Raw genomic sequence first — 5,706 nt, 5'->3', positions numbered from 1 at the left:
TTCTGGGAAGTAAACAGATTTGACAGGACTGAAGCAAATTGCAAATTGTATGCACCTGTCATAATCAGTTTCCTAAAATGAAGGACATTAGGGGACATGCTCAGAAAGAAGACAATGTCCAAAAGATCAGAAGAAAAAAAAAAAAAAAGCAAATTAACACATGTTCAGTTACAGACTAAAAATGGAACAAAGTAACAGAACCAAACAGTTTCTTCAGCACATTTGCATATCTTCAAAACAAGAGCCCCACACCCTTGCAGTGTGTGTGTGTGTGGGGGGGGGGGTGTTCTTTTCAGTCCTCAAAGCTGGATGCCTTGGATATGCTGTAATCCCACCCCCGCTATTTTGATGTCTATTCCTTTCTGCTTCCTGCTTTCCTCCGAGTGTCTACAAATGGAACAAAAAGAAAATGGAGTTATAATTAATGAGTGAGCACAAAGACAGTGGATGTACTTGTATCTGTCTGATAAATTGATTTTACTTTTCTATGTTACTGTCTCTCAATCGCTATGGATGACTGATAACGAACTGTGTAACTGAACAAGGACCTTTTTCTCCGAGTCTTTGCAGGCATCTTTTGTAGTCAAAAAAATCAATTTAGAGAGAGTCGGGAAAAGAAATAAATATTAGTTTAGACTCTGTGCCTTGTTGTACTCATATCTGCATTGATCTGAGGACTGCAGCTGATATAAAGATACAGTGAGGTAAAGTAGACAGTGCTCTATCCAGAACAGAGTAAACACACAAGGAATAGTAACTTTTGCAATGTTGGCATCCTCCCCAATGGTCTCTTCTCACATTTCCTCACCCTGGCATCTCCTTCACCTGAAAGTATAATGCCTATCCATCAAATTACTGGAATAAAAGAGATTCCTTGATAAATGACACTGGGTAAATTAAGTATTCACTTAAAAAATAAACTGAGAGACTCCATGTCTTATACAGGAATAAACTCCAAGTCTGTGTATACAATTACATATCCATAGCATATTACCTGGAAATGTTGGTGAATCAGTTCAGGGGACAAACCTCTGGAATAATTGCAGAAGACTTTGAGACCTATAGAAGAATTTACAAATATCTCCTGAGGTTGCATTGCCAAACTTACGTTTTGTAGCAAAATCAAAAGGCAACTGTAAAAATGAGAATAAAACTTGCCAAACATGCAGTAGACAAATGACTAATATTCCCAATAGGTAAAGAGGTCTTTGCTGTCCAGGAGAGGACCAGTGAGACAAATCAGTGCTAAAAATAGCTTGCCATGCAGGCCTGACAACTAAGTTCAACGGCCTGCATCTAGTAGTGGAAGAGGAGAGTCAACTCCTGAAGGTTGTTCTCTGACCTTCAAATGTACACATGATACACAGGTGCACAAACACAATAATGAAGAAAATAAAATTTTAATTTTAAAATTATAAGGAGAAAGGTTCTAAACTTTTGTTAGAATAGTCAGAAAAAGTATGGGAAGATATTATATAAATGTAATTGTCAGAGATGAAATTTACAAAGTAAAGACAGAAAGCAAAGCTGAATCTTGTGCTGTTAGATTGGAATTTGAATAATTAACCTGAATTCACAACTTTAAGATACCAGATCCACATATGAGAGTTTGCGAATGGACAGACATAAATAGTTATAGAGGTATGTACATGTGTGCTACAGTTTTAAAATTCCAAAATTTCCTAAGAGTGGAGCTCAGTTTGTCTTTCCTGGAACAGAATTTATTCAGTGATTCCCTTTTGAGGAAGAAAATTCAGCTGGAATGATCCTGTGTGCTTATGAGGACAAAGTAGACAAGCATATGGTGCTATTACTTCTTTCTGGTAGACTTTTAAAGGAAGTCTGCTGGGACATGTGCTCAGCACCACGTGCAGGGAGTTAAGTCCTCAACCAGGGAGAAGCTGAGACCTTGTGCATATACACTTCTTAAACAGATCCTCAACTTAGTTGGGCCTCAAGGTGGCTATATCTCAGAATAGTAGAATGCAGAGTCTTGTTAAAAAGTCTGAGCCAGATCGGTGTATCTACATTTCTCCAAGATTCTGGACTCCCCAAAACTGATAAATGGATGCATTGTTTTTAGTTTGTGAAGTTTGGGAGTTATGGAATTGGGAGTCAAATAAATAGTGATGTCTTAACGAATCCTCTAATTACTTTGCTGCTTTGGAGGTAGCAATGGGCAATTGCTACTGGATGCAGGAAATAGCCTCAAGGTCAAATAAAGGATATTGTCAGGAATATTTGACCTAAAGATAAGGCTGAGAGTGAGACTCCAAAATCCATGTGACTTTCAGAATACTTTTCAGTCTAGTATGAAGCATCCTGAAATGCTTATAGGAATTATTTATCTTCTGTCTCTAAAGAAGGTCAAGGGACAGAAGGACTTCATCTCAGATATAGCTCAGACATTGATTTAATAAAGTGGCAGTGAGATTTGTAGAAGAAAAATATGGTTTAAAAAGAATTATATTGATAGAATACCACCACGTAGAATGAAAGAGAGATGTTTTAAAAACAACTTTATGTTCACATACATGTACTACACACAATGCCTTTTCCATAAAATTCCCATCATTAAATTTCTTATTATTCTGAATAGCATGATGCCTCTTGTGTCATCCCACTCTGTCTTGCCTGGCATTGAGTCATCCTTTTACTTTTAGCTCGTTAGCACAGTCATGTACCGTATTCCACCCACTCTAAGCTATTCCACAGCCTGGAGAGTTTTCAGGACTCATGTTCACCTCAAGGTGTCAATAGAGACTCAGTACTGCAATTCCATGCTGCTGACAGAACTTCACCTCATCATACAGGAATAGCAGCAACTCAGAGGAAGAAGCAATAGAAGCCCTAACTAAGCTAATCTCGATGCATGGATACATACATACATACATACATACATACATATATACACACATACAAGCCCAGGTTTCCTTTATTCTCTTCATCATATTTCTTCCATTTTTTTTCTATCCAGGAACAGAGGAATAAAAAGAGTTATATTCCAAGTCAATCAGAAAACTCCTGATTCAGGATCATGGCAACATATACACATGGGACATATACTTGCTAAGAACCTATTTCCATCCATTCATTCTTCTATCTTGCATTCCTTAAATATCTGAAAGTTATTAGATAGTCTCCAAATAAGATAAAGAATTTGCTTTTTCTATTACTCTAATTTTTAAGGAAGATTTTATTTTTATTTACAACGTGTGTGTGTGTGTGTGTGTGTGTGTGTGTGTGTGTGTGTGTGTGTATACATGTGGGTCCCAGAGAGACCAAAAGAGTTCATTAAATTCTTGAATCAGGAGTTACAGGCACTTGTGAGCCACCACGCGGGTACTGGGAATTGAACTCATGTCCTCTGGAAAAGCAGGAAGCAGTTTTAACCACTTAGCCATGTCTTCAGCCCACTGATTCCAGATTTAAAAGTCATCCGTCATGAGGACACTGTCTAGATCAGATTACAATCATTATTTGTACACAATATTTCATCTTACTTTAATTTGAAATCAATAAAAATATTTTTACTTATTATTTTTGAGCCTTTGTTAGGGGTGGGGCTGATAACTACACCTAAATTTAAATCTATAGGTTCCTGTTGTCTCCAGCCGTAGGCCTGGTTAGATGATGCATTCATAGGACTTTCAGAGGCTGGGAGCAGGCTGGGCACTGATACTTTCTATACTATTACTCCCTGTAAACTTTCTTGCTGTCATCTCAGAATTACTCACTGTAAACCAAGGTCGGGTTCTGAATGCAGAATGTTTTTGATTGTGTTTCATTTTATATAGATCTCTACTTGTTAAAAAAAAAAAAATCCAAAAACAAACTCAAATTCCCACCAACTACTGAAGACTTGACTCTTTCCCTTTGTCTCGTGGATATTGTCTCTGAGCTACTTTTCCAGCTTGAGGCTTTCTCCATAAGCAGACTATTTATTCAATAGACACTGTTTACCTCCTACATATTAAGACCTTGTCAGGCACTGGGGAATAAAAATGAAGAAGAAATTTCTCCCCCCAAACAGTATTGATTAATTATAGAAGCCCAATATATGGCAATACATTTTAAGTGTATTGTTGTTATAACCCTTTCATCGATTCTGAGAAATCTGCTCCAAGAACATCTAGATTCTACCTACTTGCTGCTTATTTGAGAGGGTTTACTACAGTCTCTGGCCAACTCAACACTTAATTAATCAGAGTTCATTTGTATTTTAAACATATTATTAATATTAGAACAATAGGTTTTCAACATGAGGAACTGAATGTAAAGACCCTACACTCATGCCAGACAAACACTCTGTCACTGAACTATATTATGTCCCAAGCCACAGACAATAAGATATGATTTTAAATATATTTAATTGCCCCATCAGTATATGCCTTAAATTATCATTATGCAACTCTACTCCTGGTAGGAATAAGTGCTGTCTTCAGAACAGTTTCTTTTCCATGTGTCCAACTACCTCCTGTACCCTATGCATGTGCTTTTTCCATACATGATCTACTCTTTCACAGAAAATCCTTCGCAGTCAGACATGAGCCTTCCTCTGTCTTCAGGTCTCTGGCAGCCCCCTCATGGAAACAACAGTTGCTACTTTCTGCTTCTTTTCTCCCCATGTTTTGCATGGAGTAGCAGTGAGTCTGTATTTCCAGTCACTGAGGCTGTTGTAGGCCTGTGTCAATCAAAAGAAAAAGTGAATGTTTTCCACTTAGAAACCATTTCCATTTCCTGACAGCTCTAATTATTATTAATGGATGGAATCCTTCAAGGTAAGAATAGATGATATTATTCAACCACCTTAACTGTAAAAGTAAAGTCTGCCCATACTCAAAATCTTAAATGTTATATCAAGACACCAAGCAACTGTTAAAGGGGACACTTGTTCTCACTCGTGAGCCACATGAAGAGACACTGTTTTGGAATGTCACATAGGATATCTTGTCTTTTATTTCCTAAGCTCCCAAAGAATGTGTGTGTGTGTGTGTGTGTGTGTGTGTGTGTGTGACTCACTTGAGCAGGTCTGATAAGACTGAATAAGCATGGCTTAATCCCATCATTCTTTTTCCTCTTAGAGTCTCTCCATCTCCTGAGAGCCAGTTGCTTCTTCAGAGAAGGCTTGAAGGGCCAGTTTCTCTGAGGGTTACATGGCCTAGCAGGGAGGCAGTGAGCAGGTCTCACATGCAGCTGCTTCCCCCACCCTGACCTGTATCTCTGAGAACAGCCTTCGGCCTTCATTATTTTCTCTTTCAAAGTTCTGGCAGACTTGCTGCAGAGTAATTAACCTTCTATTTCTTTTCTAAATTAAGCTCAATAGTCATACAAAATTTACAATATCTTGACATTTCCATATGTGTATATCACTGTTATGTGAATCTGTCACTTCTTAGAAGTGCCTTTAGGTACTTTTATCTATAATGACCAACCCAATCCAAAGCATTATCCATATTAATGGTTAATATAAATTAGCAGTTCCTTCTAGAAAAAAATATATTTTGCTACACAAGCATGATTGGTAGAGTCATATTCTTCAATTCTAGTCACCCCTGTAAAATACTCATTCATAAGGAATATTATATTTGTGAGAGTTCTCAAAGCATTCTATGTGAATCTGTGTTATTCTAATTTATTATCGCTACATAGTATGTCATGATTGCACAGTGAGCTCCAACTAATTCACTTACTGTGTAAAGGTGT

The sequence above is a fragment of the Arvicanthis niloticus genome, chromosome 13 (assembly GCF_011762505.2).
Source record: "Arvicanthis niloticus isolate mArvNil1 chromosome 13, mArvNil1.pat.X, whole genome shotgun sequence".
Taxonomy (NCBI): Eukaryota; Metazoa; Chordata; class Mammalia; order Rodentia; family Muridae; genus Arvicanthis; species Arvicanthis niloticus.
This window is presented reverse-complemented; position numbering follows the sequence as displayed.